At 43.1% G+C, this 14,068-nt stretch overlaps 1 protein-coding gene across 1 annotated transcript in view; it reads left to right on the plus strand.

Moving 5' to 3' along the window:
* Nucleotides 1-14,068, plus strand: part of CCDC152 (coiled-coil domain containing 152) — a 692,008-nt gene that overhangs the window by 42,933 nt on the left and 635,007 nt on the right. Inside the window, exon 2 of the mRNA XM_069627214.1 lies at nt 5,141-5,209. The gene's annotated coding sequence lies outside the window, so the exon portion shown is untranslated. The remainder of the gene's footprint in view (nt 1-5,140; nt 5,210-14,068) is intronic.

Below are 14,068 nucleotides of genomic sequence, written 5' to 3' on the forward strand. Positions count from 1 at the left end.
GTGAGTGAGTCGCCGACTCGCGCTGCATATATTACTAAACATTTTACCGGCAAAAAAACCGGCCCAGGGGTGACCTCATGAAAACTGGCCCCCCAGGTCCTCAAAGGTCATCGGCCACTGGCCGATGGGCCGATGCGGCCAGTCCAACCCTGTGTACAGTCCCTCGGTGAACTATAGTACTTCAGTACACTCACCAGTGCTTGCATCTGCTGACCCGCCGTAGCTGGATTCTCACAACCTGCAGGTGACAAGCGGTGTGTGTGGACGAAGGCTGTTGCAAAGTGTATACAAGGAAAAATGACAATAAGCAGGGAAATGTTACAGCAGCATCCTCATCTCACAAGCGTTTCTCTCCAAGTTCACAGTGTTCCGACTAGAGATTAGTGGAAAGGTCCTACTAATGTGGAACAACTTGATATTCCTCCAGTCAGTATTCCTGTGCAGTAACGCAGCTCAGAGCTTCTGTTAATGCATCTGTTAATGGTTCTTCCCCAATACAGCCATAAGTGTTAGCGGGTGTTCGGTCACTAAAATCATCTGAGCGCTCAGGACTTGGTTTGCAAAAATATGTTTTATCAGAGGCCAGACGGCTCTTGGAAAAGCGTCACATTAGCACACACCTTAACCATCAAATGAACACACAGATGTATTCTGAAGCGGTAACTCTGATGACTTGCCCTCAACCATCTTCCACAGTGGTGGCGGCTCCTACTCTCTATTCTAGGTAATCTTTTTCTGCTTCATCACCATCGCAGGTACTTAGCAAAGACGATGAAGCATTTGAAGGTTTTTCTCAAATACTGTGCTTCAGCTTAGACAAGCCAATTTTGAAGCCATTCTGGCAACAGCAAACCTTAAACTTTTGAAAGAACTTTCTGAGTTTGAACAATACATTCCTCTAGCCAAAATTGAACACTTTAAGGCAGGTCTTGCAGATGTAAGAGTTATTGCCCAGGATGTACTGGGGGCAGCGGCACACCATGTTGATACCTCTGTCAGCGGTGTATCGATAGGAGTATATATATGTCGTCAGGCATGGCTCCCTTCCTCAAAGTTTACAAAAGAAGTGCAGGAAGGCTTGTGGCCTTATGTTTGATGGAACATATCTTTTTCATTACAGACAATAGGGTTAATAAAAGGAAAACTAGCACCTTGACTGCCAAATCCATGTTTGACTTGACAAAGGCAGCATCCCAGAAATCTTCATTTTACAAAGATGCGAGTTTTGCCCTTTTCTGCAGGAAGCTGAGGCAAAAGACTGATCACCCAGCAAAAAAAAACAACAAATAAACTCGGGGAGGGAGTTCTTCCCCCCACCTCCATCACCTTCCTGAGCATTCTCTCCCTTCATTGCCAAATCCTCTAAAAGATGGTCAGGATTGCTGTGCGGGACACCTCTCGGGGATGTGTGTCCCAGCACGAAGAAGCTTGGAGGACTGTCATGTTGGACTCATGGGTCCGCCGGTGACCTGCAACGGTTTTCACCATCCTTTTACCCCCATTCCTCCTTCCCGGCACCCCTGACAGAGAGGGGCAAGGTTTTTATTCCCACCTCTACAGTGCCCGAGACAAACCATGGTGGCGTATGCACTATATGAAACCTGTCAGATTTCCAGGTGCATATTCCACAAAGAAATAAATGAAGATGATCACACCTGCCCAGATTCGGTCTACTCATCAACCGGGAGATTGGATCTGTTCAGTGAATCAGAAGGATACTTATCTTCATTTCCCCATTTTGCCACCTCATCGGGAGACTCCCATTTCAGCACTGGGTCCTGCCCTGCGACTTCAACTTGTCTCCAAGAGTCTTCATGAAGATGATGGCTATGGCAGCCTTCCTCAGACTTTGGGGAGTCCATGTGTATCCATACCTTGACAAATGGCTCCTGAGGTCTCATTGTCCACGTCTGGCAGAATATTAGCAAACATTCTTCTGGATCTTATTAATCATCTGGGCCTGCCAATAAACTGGCCAAAGTCATCTTTAGTTGTCTCTCAGGACCTGAATTAAATAGAATTTTGCTGTGATATGGCTCAAACTAGAGTATTAATTACTGCAGAGAGTATTTTGGACTTGTTCCCGTTTTCTCAACTTGCCACTCTGAGCGCTTGGTGGTTTCAGAGCTTGCTGGGCCATATGGCCTCATGCACTCTGGCAGTGGCCCTTGCCAGACTGGATAGCTTATATTATTTTGAGACTGTCCTGGTTACAGGTGTCAGAACCTAAGTATCAACTGGTTCCAGTCACCAGGGACTAGAGGCAGGACCTCCTATGATGGTCGGATTTCAAGAATCTGTAGGAGGGTTACTCCATTTCGGAGTCCCTTTCTCAGATCACACTCACATCAGATTCTTCCCTGTGGGGTTGCAATCATGCTTCACTTGCAAGTCTTTGATCATGGTCATCCCTAGAAAGGGAAGCACACATCAACATCCTGCAACTGGAAATAGGATATACAGAGAGTAATCTGGCTTCAGGCAGTTCATCTCACAGGGACAGAGAACTCAATAGCGGATTCCCTTAGTCATTTGACTACACGCAACCATGAGTAGCATCTTTGCAATGATGTTTTGATCTACATAATCAATGAGTGGGGACTCCCCACAGTTCAACTTATTTGCAATAGACAGGAAAAAAGCATACTCTATACCTCGACAGAGGATCAGGAAGTCAACTTTTAAGGGGATGTATAGAGATATAATGCAATGAGATGACAGTGCAAGCATTTGCCCATCTCCATTTAATTCATCGAGCACTACTAAAGTTAAGGACAGTGTCCAATTGCATGCTAATATTCATTGCGGGCTGGTAGCCAGTATGGTTTTGGCTTTCCGACCTTGTGAATTTTGTTAGATTTCCTCCCATTCAATTTCCAGATCTACTGGATCTTCTATGTCAGGGGAACGATCTGGTTTCACACCCCTCACCACGATCGCTGAGCTTGGCGGCGTGGTTTCTGAAGTTGGATCCTTACTGTACTTCTGCCTTTCAGAAAAACATGTGTGGTTGAGATGTTGTCACTGGTTGTCACTGTCCTTTGCCAGCCTCTATGGGTGAAGTACTCTCATACATTTCAGAGCTAACAGCCACAGGCCTACAAATATCTTGCAGAACCTAGCTGTCAGCCCTAGGAGCATACTTCAATTCGGACATCATTCTTTCTCCTTGACCAATCCTCTAGTGAAATGACATTTCAATAGTCTATGCCATCTCTATCCTCCAGTAAAGTCTCCCCTCATCAAATTGGGGACTTAAATGTAGTATTAACAGCCATTTTTCACCGGCCGTTTGATCCGATGACTACAACACATATTAAGGTGGATTTACTTATTCCCATCACTTCATCGAGAAGAGTTAGGGATCTACAAGTTCTGTGCGTTGAAGAACTCTTTGCAACCTTTCACCACGATAAGGTGGTTCCCTGAATCCACCCATCCTTTTTACTGAAAATTGTTACAGAATGTTATTAATCAGGAAAATTCTTTACCAGTGTTCTTCTCTGAACCTTTGTTTGATGTGGAATGAGTGTTACACTGCCTAGATGTTAAGAGAGCCCCCAAATTCGACTAAGATAAAAGAAATTCAGAAACTGCTCTTGCCTTTTTCTAACCTTTGGCAGAGCAACTAAGGGTGCCCAAGCTCCTAAGGCCTACATCTTCAAATGGGTAATATCTTGCATTCTGGAGGTTTATTCCACCAAAAGGTCTTTACGCACACTTAGTAAGAGCCAAGGTGGCTTTGGTCACATCTCATAGTTCCCTGGGAATCCTATGTACCACTAGTCCAGAGTGCCCTTTCCTCCATAGGCCCGCCTGCACTCCCCTCTTAAAAACTCCTTACTTGTCTGTCAAGCACCTATCTTGGTGATTGGAAAAGGACTGAAGGGCGAGGCTCAGGGTGGGATTTTGGAAGGAGGGTCAATGTCACGCATGCGCTGGACATCACGTAACAATTAAATTACAATTCTTTTGTTGCTACAAAAAAGGGCTCTGGTCCCATCCTGAAGGACTAAATGTCCAAAAGGTAGGGAGGAAAGGGAACTTTGGATTACAGTTCATTATTCTTTATAGTGACTAACCTTTTCTTAATGTGGGTGTTTTATCCATTGCTTGACCACTCGAGGTATTAGGTTTGCCAGTTCCCCTACTACCTACGAGGGATTGAACTGAGTACTTACCTCTAGACTAGATACTGTAATGGAGTCCCCTTTGTATGTCTTATTAAATGCCTGAGGTACAGTAGAAGAAAATATAGAATCTTTATTTTGGCTATGATGATGTGCTGTCAGTATTTTCAGCTTTTCTTGCCCAATCATCTACCAAAAGAATTATTCCTGAAGAAAAAAGAATTATTCCTGAAGCAGTAAACCACTGTTTAATAATGGGAGCAAAACATGTATAATATAAGGTCATTGGTTGGGAGGATCAAACCCACAGCTCTACAGTCTGCTCGCTTCCTAGGTGCGTTTCCTAAACTGTGGACCATCAGCACTCTAATGAGACTTTGATCACTTATGAGCCTAATTTCAGCCCTTTATGTCTGTATGCATAGCTAGCAGAGCCTGTATGCGCGCGCATGCATGATAACCCCTGTTGAATGAACCCTTTTAAATGCCAAGAAGATGCATAGTGTCTAAACAATACAGTATCTAACACGGCTGAATTGGCCATTTATGAAGGATCTTTTGGGGATAAAGTAGTGGTGATATCTGTAAAAAGAGTGGCTGTTTTGGGCATTTATTAAGAGCGATACGTTGAAAAGTCGCTCTCAAGATTAGTAGAGCTAATAGTATCAGAATTATTTCGTAGTAAAATGTCATTCTTTAATATTGTATACTTTGAATCTCCACCAACATTCATACTGTCATCTAGGCCGTGTGACACATTTAAATTGCTTTGTTTTGAAACTGTTTCTTTAGCAATTAATCAGCCCCTGTACGCATTTAAGTAATGTTTCTTTATTCTAAAACTGCATTTTTTTTTCTGGTTCATCCATGTTCAATTTCTTTTTCTTAGAATGTAGAATGTATATTATTGAATGCGTTCATGATTATGGATACTAAATATTCACAGAAATTGGGCATTTTATTGAATCAAATAGTCATCACTCAAATGAGGTTTTTAATTCTTTTTTCAGATTGTGCTAAGCTTCAAACGGTCATCAAAGGACTGCAAGATTCAATTATAAATCAGTGTTACATTAGAGGTGAGAAAAAGGAAAACATTATTTAATTTTTTAGATGGTGCATGTAAAACATTGTGCACTATAATCAATATATATATTTTTATATTTTTATTTTTTATTTTTTGTTTTTCATTTAGTTTATTATATATATTTTTATATTTACTTTAGTGACATAGATGTTGGTGCTGCCTGGGACCAAAGCATGGTTGTTGGATGAACTTGGCTTTTGTTCTCAGACAATTATTTTCTTGGAGAGATTGTGGGCGCACAGTCTCCTTAGTTGTTACTGGTGCAGGCAGTGTCCAACTGACAAAACATTCAAAGCTGGCCACCACAAGGTCCCGTTGGCTAGTGCTTGGGATTCAGAAGAGGTGCTTTCCTTACACACAGTTTTGGCTCAACTTGTTTAATTTACCTGGCAATGGCTTGTATGGGGGCTGTACATAATTAGATCAGATTCACAAAGACATGTTAAAAAAAGAAAGTATCCAATTTGTTAATCGAGGACTTGTACAATGGGTAGTCTGTATAGAGGATACATTCTTGTGATTGGTAATCAATCAGACAGGTAAGCAAGACCATTTTATAAATAATGCTGCCACTGTTTTAAGGCCAACAGCGCTGCCATCAATACTTACCTTATCCGTAAGGAAATCGATCTGTCTCCAAAACAAAATTCCTATTGGTGATCTGTATGCACCAGTAAAGAGGCATATTTAAAATATTCTTTGAAAGACAAAAAGGATTTGCCTGCATCTGGAGACCAAACAAAAAACAATCTTGTTTTAACAGTTCAGTTAGATTTAGTGCTATATAGAATTAATTGACAATAATAGGTTGTGAAGCATAGAAGTCTTTTGAGGGTCTTTTTGTTAGTTCGCACCACTCAGGTGTCAGTTGCCTATGTTTTCTTGTGATTCACTTCTAATCCCTCTCTGCTTATACAGCAACCTCAAAGGTCAATGGTTTCTTTTTTGCAATTTAAACTTTATTGAGTCATTTTCAACAGCAGGCACTCATCAACATTGCAGAGCTAACCCGCTCCATGATACAATAGGACTTGCGGTTTACAGTCGCCAAATTCCTTTTGGCACCAGACCATGTTTATATGATGTCGTGCACCTTTCATGACCATTTTCATATTAGTATCCTCTCTAAGAACATTACAAACTCAGCATTTCCTTACTTTTACAGATCGATCTCTAGTAAGAAAGAAATAAGAAGGTAAAAGGCAAATAGAAAAAGAATAAAAATCATATAACACACAACTGAACATAAAATAATACATTTCGTGTGGGTCTGTCATGCCATATTAGCTTCTGGTCAGTGAGGATCGCTTCTACGTAAGGTTATTTCCCCCAATTGGAGTAAGGTAAGTGGATTTACACTCTACAGTAATGAGAAGGAAGACGTGAGGTCTGTGATGAATACTAGGATTGTCGAATGGATTCACAAATGTGATCAGTGGGGCCCAATCTGTCAAAAACTTCGCCATTGTTCCCCTCATTACTGCTTCAATTTTGGACATTGCCACCACATACCACACCTTGGCCCACCATTCCTTTATGCCTAGCGTGCCATGCGATTTCCAATGCTGTCCAATGAACCCTCCCATCTAGCTAGATCCTGCTTAGATCTACTGAGCAACGGACCCATATTGGTTGCGTACAAGTCTCCAAATCTCAGTGTTAGGTTCACTACTAGGTATTTCAAAGTTTGCAGGGCCCATGAAAAAAGGATGTCTCTCTTCAGCCGTGCTACTGTCTCCATTGCCTCCGAAATATTAAGTAGTAGATTTTGCCAAATTAATTTTAAAGCCCGAAACCTCTCGGAATCTTTCCATTAGCGTGATAATGTGTGGCAAAGTAGTTCCGGAGTTCTGCATATAAAAGAGAAGGTCATCCGCATATAGAGCTAGCTTGTGATGGTAGCCCGCTATTTCAAACCCTTCAATACCCACTGGAGAGCGTGCCAAACAGGTCAATGGCTCAATAGATAGGGCAAACAGCAATGGGGACAGCGGACACCCTTGGCGGGTTCCTCTGTATAGGCGCACTGGGTTGGAGAATGTCCCATTCACTTTAATCTTTGTACATGGCAGCACAAAGTTAGCTAGTAGTATTTTAGAAAACCGCTGGCCCTGTCCAAAACCCTCCAGTACCTTGGATAGATATGACTAATCAACACAGTCAAACGCCTTCTCCGCGTTGATCGAGAGTAAGGCCATTTTTTGCTTGTGTTTGTGCTCCCAGGCCGATAAATCTATTGTTCGCCGAATGTTGTCGGATGCTCGGCACCCGAGTATAAACCCTGTTTGATCAGGTAGCACCAGAGCTGGTAAAAAGCAGACTTGCCTTGTGGCCAACACCTTTGAATAAATACGTGAGTCGTAGTTGAGTACAGCAGTCGGCCGGTAGGGTGGGATCCTTGTCTGGATTATCTAATAGGGTTAAAATACGATTCCCCCATAGTGGGTGTAATCATGCCTGTTTCGGCAAAAGAATTGAACAACGTTGCCATATGAGATGCACAGACTGCAGAGAATCTTTTTTAAAAGTTGGCCGTGAAGCCATCTGTGCCCGGTGCCTTATTGCCAGGGAAGGCAATAAGTAATCGGTGCTTCAAGAGTTTGCCTCTGTTTCTCGGCTGTCATCTGTGTGAGCTGAGCCTCACTTATAAAGGTTTCTTGTTGCTAGTCTGTAGTTGGATCTGCTGCAAACAGTTCGGAGTAGTAATGCGACAGAATTCGTATTTTCTCATATTCTTCAGTATGTAATTGACCTTTGTTATCTTTTAAAGCTCCTATCGCAGTACTATTCCGCTGAGCCCAGAGTTTATAAGCTAGTAGGGAAGACGCTTTATTAGAGGTGCTAAAGTAAAAGTGTTTTGTATGGAGTAGTTTATATGAAATGTCTCCCGCCCACAATGCCTTCAGCTCCACTCTGGCCACTTGAAGTTGGCTATATGTTTTCCTGGCCCCATCTCGTTTATACCGAGTGTCCAAGTCGGATACTCTCTCCTCTGCTTTCACCCTCTGGGCGGTTAGTAGCTTTTTGCGGGCCGTAGCTATACTAATCAGTTATCCCCCTAAGGTGGGCTTGAGAGCTTCCCATACCCACACCTCACCTGTAAGATTTTCGTGAAAGTATTGAGTGATGCGATCAGTGATGTCTGTGCAGACGGCTATATCAGTAAGAAGGGAGTCATTCAGTCTCCACCGAAGGATCTTTCTACTTCCCAGGTCATTTCTTTCTAGGTGTATTGTGATGGGAGAATGGTCTGATACTTAAGCTAGTTCTATGGTGGCTGCCGCGATACTGGCAACCAGGGCTTGCGACACCAACAAATAATAAATTCTGGTATATGTGTGATATACATGCGAGTAGTGAGAGTAATCTCTACATTGAGGATAAAGGTTCCGCCAAGCATCAACCAGTTGTAAGTCGGCCATAGACCCTTTGAGGGAGCCGTCTTCGCCGATTCAGCTGTGGATTCCTGGCCCGATCTGTCTATACTCCCTTCAATGCCACATTAAAGTCTCTGCCCATAACTAACTCCCCTTGCTGAAATTGCTCTATTTGGGGGAATATGTCTGTGTAGAACTGTGCTTGTTGTTCATTGGGACCATATACTGACACCACTGTAAGGTCTTTTCCTGCTATGTGTAGAACTACCCCTCTATACCTTCCCTTAGTGTCCTTTACTGCCTTCATACGCTCAAACTGTAGGGATTTCACTATTAAGATCGCAACCCCCGCTTTCTTGGTAGCTGATGAGGCATAATACTGATGCAGGAACCAGGGACGTCTCATTCTTATTTCATCTCGGGTCAACAAATGAGTCTCTTGAAGAAGAGCAATGTCCACTTTAGATCAATTAGTTTTGACAAAACACTTTTCCGCTTTCTGGGTGAATTGAGCCCTTGTACATTTAAGGACAATATATTTACATCCGCCATCATTTACAACCAAATGGTATAGTCCCGTCGAACCATGTCATGCATTGAGACCCAATGCACAAATAGAACTGGTGCTCGTCTCTGCTTCTGTACCCCTTGTCCCTCCATTTAAAGCATCACCCCATGTTCCTTCTCACATTGGTATGATGCCTCTCTCTCCCTTTTCGAGCTAGTGACCCCACACTCAAAGTAAAAATAAATAAGAAGAGACAGAAAATATTTTTAAAAAAACACCACCCAAAACGAATGCAACCTCATATGAGGTCTTCATCAAGCACTCTGCTTGAACAAGGGCTCGTGGTCTTATTGCCGTTAGAACTATGAACAACTTGCAAAAATAACCAACCTGCTGCTGCCATTACAATTATCGTCATTGGAATGCAGTGCTTTGGTGTTGAGTTTTAAGACAGCCCAGCTCAAAAAGTCACTAACTCGCTCTCTAATGAGCAGCTGTAGTGAGAGTAAGTGTCCTATGTCTGTTTTTCAGCTTGGTGCCTCTTCTTCTCTGCTCCTTTCTCTTTGGTCCATTGATGGTCTTCTGCGGTTGTGGCACCTGCTCTTTCTCGGTTTGGATTGTGTCCATGGAGGAACCAATGTTTCTGGTGTCTGCTCATCCAGTACATGTATCTGCGCTTCTGGGTTCTTCAAGGTTTCCATCGCTGCCCTCAGCGGAGTATACTGATGTTGAGATCCATCCATTTGGAACCAGATCCGGAACAGGTAGCCCAATTTATAGCGGATCCCCTTTTCAGTAAGCCATGTCGTCAACGACCTCATTTGTCTGCGGCGTGGTATCTTTCCCTGAGAGAGATCTTGAAATAGTTGTATTGCCGATTCACGGAATAGTATGTCCCCCTTCGCTCTGGCCTTTTGGAAAAGGAGGTCCTTGGTTTTGAAGAAGTGGACTCGCACTAGGACATCCGGGATAAGATTTTGTCTTGTCTGGAAGTTAGAAATTACCCTATGCGTGCGATCCAACGTGAGGTGTGCTGCTTCCTCCCCTAGTATCTCCTGGAACAGATTCCGGACGTATCCTTCGAGATCCCGATCCAAGACTTCCCTTGGCACACCTCTTGTTCGTATATTGTTCCTACAGGAGCGATTTTCAGTGTCCTCGAGTTTTTCTTCCGCAGTGCGCTGATTGGATTCTAGTGTCGACACCCTTTGCTCAAGCTGATCATAGAACTGCGTCTGCTCACAAAAGGCTGTTTCTAGGTCATCCATCTTAGATTCATTTTGTTGGACTGTGTGTGACCGTTCCTGAAAAGCTCTTTTAATATCTTTAGTCGTGGACGCCATTTCTTTTTGCAGTGACTGGAATAGGCGTACAATGTATCGTTTAGTGGCTGGCTGGGCCTCTTACTCAAGTGGTGGGGACAACTCTGATGGTGGCTTAGGGTGTTGAAGCATGTCCCTGATTGATGCCCCTGGCTTTTCTTTGGATTTGCTGGCCTCCATCTTGCCCATATGCGAAATTACCGAACAGGGGGGTAACAGGGCTCTTTACAGTTGAAGCGGCGTGGGGCAAACAGATTCAACTATGTGGTTATTCCCTGGGATAGATAGCCTGTTGCTGGCACTGCCCACTGAGACAGGTGTTTAATATGAACTCACACCACACCTTTGGAGAGGACCGTTATTTATTGTGTTTTTATTGGAGATATGTGCTTGCCTAGCTTGTCTGCTATATGCCTTAGGCTCTGTATTCCACTGCCCACGAGTGAGTGGGGTCTCTTGCCACTATTCCCCTCCCGGGAAGCTTTTAGATGTGCCTGGCATGGTCCAGTAACCTTAATGGCTATCCCTCTGCAAACCGTTGAGATTTTAAGATCATGGGTGCCCCTCCTCCTTCTGGAGCTGCATGTCTCCTCTGCACAGCATGGGGCTTCAATGATCCCAATCGTATCCCTCCTCGGTGTTCTCAAATGGCTCACATGTCCAAACTGTAGATTGCGAATGGTGCAAGCTGCTATATTTATCTTAGTTTTATTCCTCCCTCGCTCAGCGCATTGGGCTGTTTGTTCGGTTAGAGCCGAGTGGTTCATTCCAATGCTCCGGCCAGGGGGTAAGGGATGCAGTGTTGGATAGACGGCTCGCCCCCGACCCCTACTTCCAGCCCACCATCAGGCTTCTGTCTGTGCATCCGTCTCCTGATTCGCCACCGCCGTCACCCTCTAAGACGGGCCTCCATCCAGGCTGCCTGCGAGGGGTCTCGTTGGTGCCGCTGTTGCTCCCTGGGTGCCGGGGACAGGAGGCTTGCGCGGTTCTGGCGCGTCTGCACCCGCCCCCTGGATTTCATCTCACCATGGGTGGAGGGAGGGCAGAGGACGATCAGATGTGCTCCGGCACAAGCCTCACTCCATACAAGGCTTCTCTGACTCCACCGTACACAGTGTTCAGCCTCAGGGCGAACGCGCTACCTCTGTAGCGTCTCTATGGGATTCTGTGGCCATCTTTGTTTTGAATGTCGGTCTGGACCCAACTTACATGGCCGCCAATATCAGGCGATTACGGGCTCTTCTCATACCTAGACAGCCTTTGCATCTGCTTGACACCTAACGATTGCGAAAACTGACAGAAAAGGAGCTTGGTACCATTATTTCGGCTTTCAGCAGGTCAGCAAACAGCGTAGGGCTGCAGAGCCTCGGAGGTTACAGCTCCATTAGGTCCCAGCCAGGCCATGCCCCCATGGTTAATGGTTTCTTGATATAAAACGCATAGGGAATTATTTTCGGGGTAGCTTGACCATGGTCTATGAATGGGTGGGTAAAAAGCCAAAAAATAGTCAAACATTCTGAACCTCCTCAAAGCTCATCTCCCTTCTATCTGTACTCCACTGCAATATTGTTTGCTTATAGATAGCGCTAGATCTCCATGGAGTATAGTAGCCAAAGATAATCATTGAAAACTCAAACTGGCAAACACTTGAAAAGTAGCTGGGGAGTTCATTAAAAAACTGCATAACTTAGTATTCCAATGAGCGTAGCTGAGTTATAAAGGCCATCCTTCACTCATCAAACCAAACCTGAGGCCCTATGGATGTCCAGTTTAGTAAACACATGGGCCGTAGAGAGCTGAAGAAAAATGTCAGATATGAAAGGACATAGGATATTGACATGGTCCTCATCGACCTCTCGATCTCTATACATATATATATTTATACATATATATTCAAGGAAAAAACTTTAGTTGCAGGGACTTTACGGTGAGAAATACTTTGTAACAAAACCTTTGAAATACAAGGAAGAAATGTAGTTCCAGGGATGTTAAGGTGAGATCAAAACCCCTGAAATTCAGATAAAACCATGGTTGGTAGCCTGTTAGTGTTTTAAAATATTCAGTGTACCTGGGTGAAGGTTGTGACCACTGTCCATAACTGAAGGCCATGACTAGTACCCATTTATGAGTTAAAACATATTTGGCCATGCACACTGACCATGGCTGAAGATCATGCTTAATGCCAGTTACTGTTGTAATGTAATTAGTGATGTCATCAGTGATGTGATCTGTGATGTCATCACTGTGATGTTAGGCTGCGCAACAGGGGGCGCAAAGTTAAGGTGGCTTTAGCTGAATTTCAGGGGTTTTGTTGCGTTAAGTTCTCACCTATATATCTCTGCAACTAAGTTTTTTCCTAGATTTTCAAGCGTTTTATTATTCCATACATAATTGACATTAATATTACAGACAATTGTGCTAATGAAAACGATGTATCATGTGTAGAAAGTAAAATAAAAAGAAATTGTGCAACCACATTCCCCCCAAATAAACCTGTTCTTAAAAAACTTTGTTTGCATATTTACTTAACTTTTTAAAGTGTTATTTTTATATGCACTGTTGATGAATAGAAATGTATTAAAGTGTTACAGTAACTGTGTACAAAGACTACACTCAATGTATCCTAAAACATATCTTTACAAGATTACTGCCCACATATAAATCTACATACGTTTTAAAAAAACAGTTTTATAGCCGCGGCTATTAAAATATATACATGGCTAAATGCAGCAACGGCTGGGGGTCTACCCGCGGCTCCCACATGCGATAACAGCTGCTATAATAAAATATAACACACACTGTATTGAAAGGATCAATTAAACATCTTTGATCGATATTTACAGTATGTGTTTTTATTGTCTATTAAAAGGACTGTTTTGGGGAAGAATGAAAAAAGAGATAGCAACTGGAAAGGGAAAAACACTAGGATTCATACATATAACAAAGGTTAGGGTAAAAAAAAATGGCCACTTAAAAATATACCTAGGGTTGGCAATTGGCCGTATGTTCCAAAAGAGCCTTGCTCGAACCGTCTAAGGTGCCACCTCCCACCTTGATCAAGTTGTAACATGTTTTGCACATCAGAATAAAGTTAGAAAGATCAGATGCAGGCAGGATGGAATGATGTTGGGTGTTAGATTGTGGAAAATAGTTAGTAATCGTGTTTGAATTCTCTGGCACAGATGACAGATACTGCTGTGCCGATCTTGTTCCATGTGCTTGTACCTTATGTTTTACATGATCCTTCCTATATGATTCATCCACTTCATCCCAATGAACACAAACACGATGTTGAATTAACTTTGATGTCTCCAAACTTTGTGATGGCTTGTGTGAAGGTTCCCTGTGTAAAACCTTACCGCAAAAATTACACAAGACCTCCACAATCTCCTTTTGCTGTGTTGGTCTGTTACACGGAATATTGCCAACTGTCAGCTATGTTTTTTGTGCACATTGCTTCTTCCGTGACAGTAAAGCTGAAGCAACCCTAACCACCTCATCATCACTGCTGGTCGTAGTCATATTGAAATGCAGGACAGTGGAGGAAAAATAAAAACTGTAAAGAAAATACAAAACACAAAAAGGACTCTGCCACTTATATACTTGCCCCACAATCCGAGCAGATGAAAAAAATCATAATGACC

Source organism: Ambystoma mexicanum, chromosome 6p (assembly GCF_040938575.1).
Source record: "Ambystoma mexicanum isolate Mex_15411 chromosome 6p, UKY_AmexF1_1, whole genome shotgun sequence".
NCBI classification, from domain to species: Eukaryota; Metazoa; Chordata; class Amphibia; order Caudata; family Ambystomatidae; genus Ambystoma; species Ambystoma mexicanum.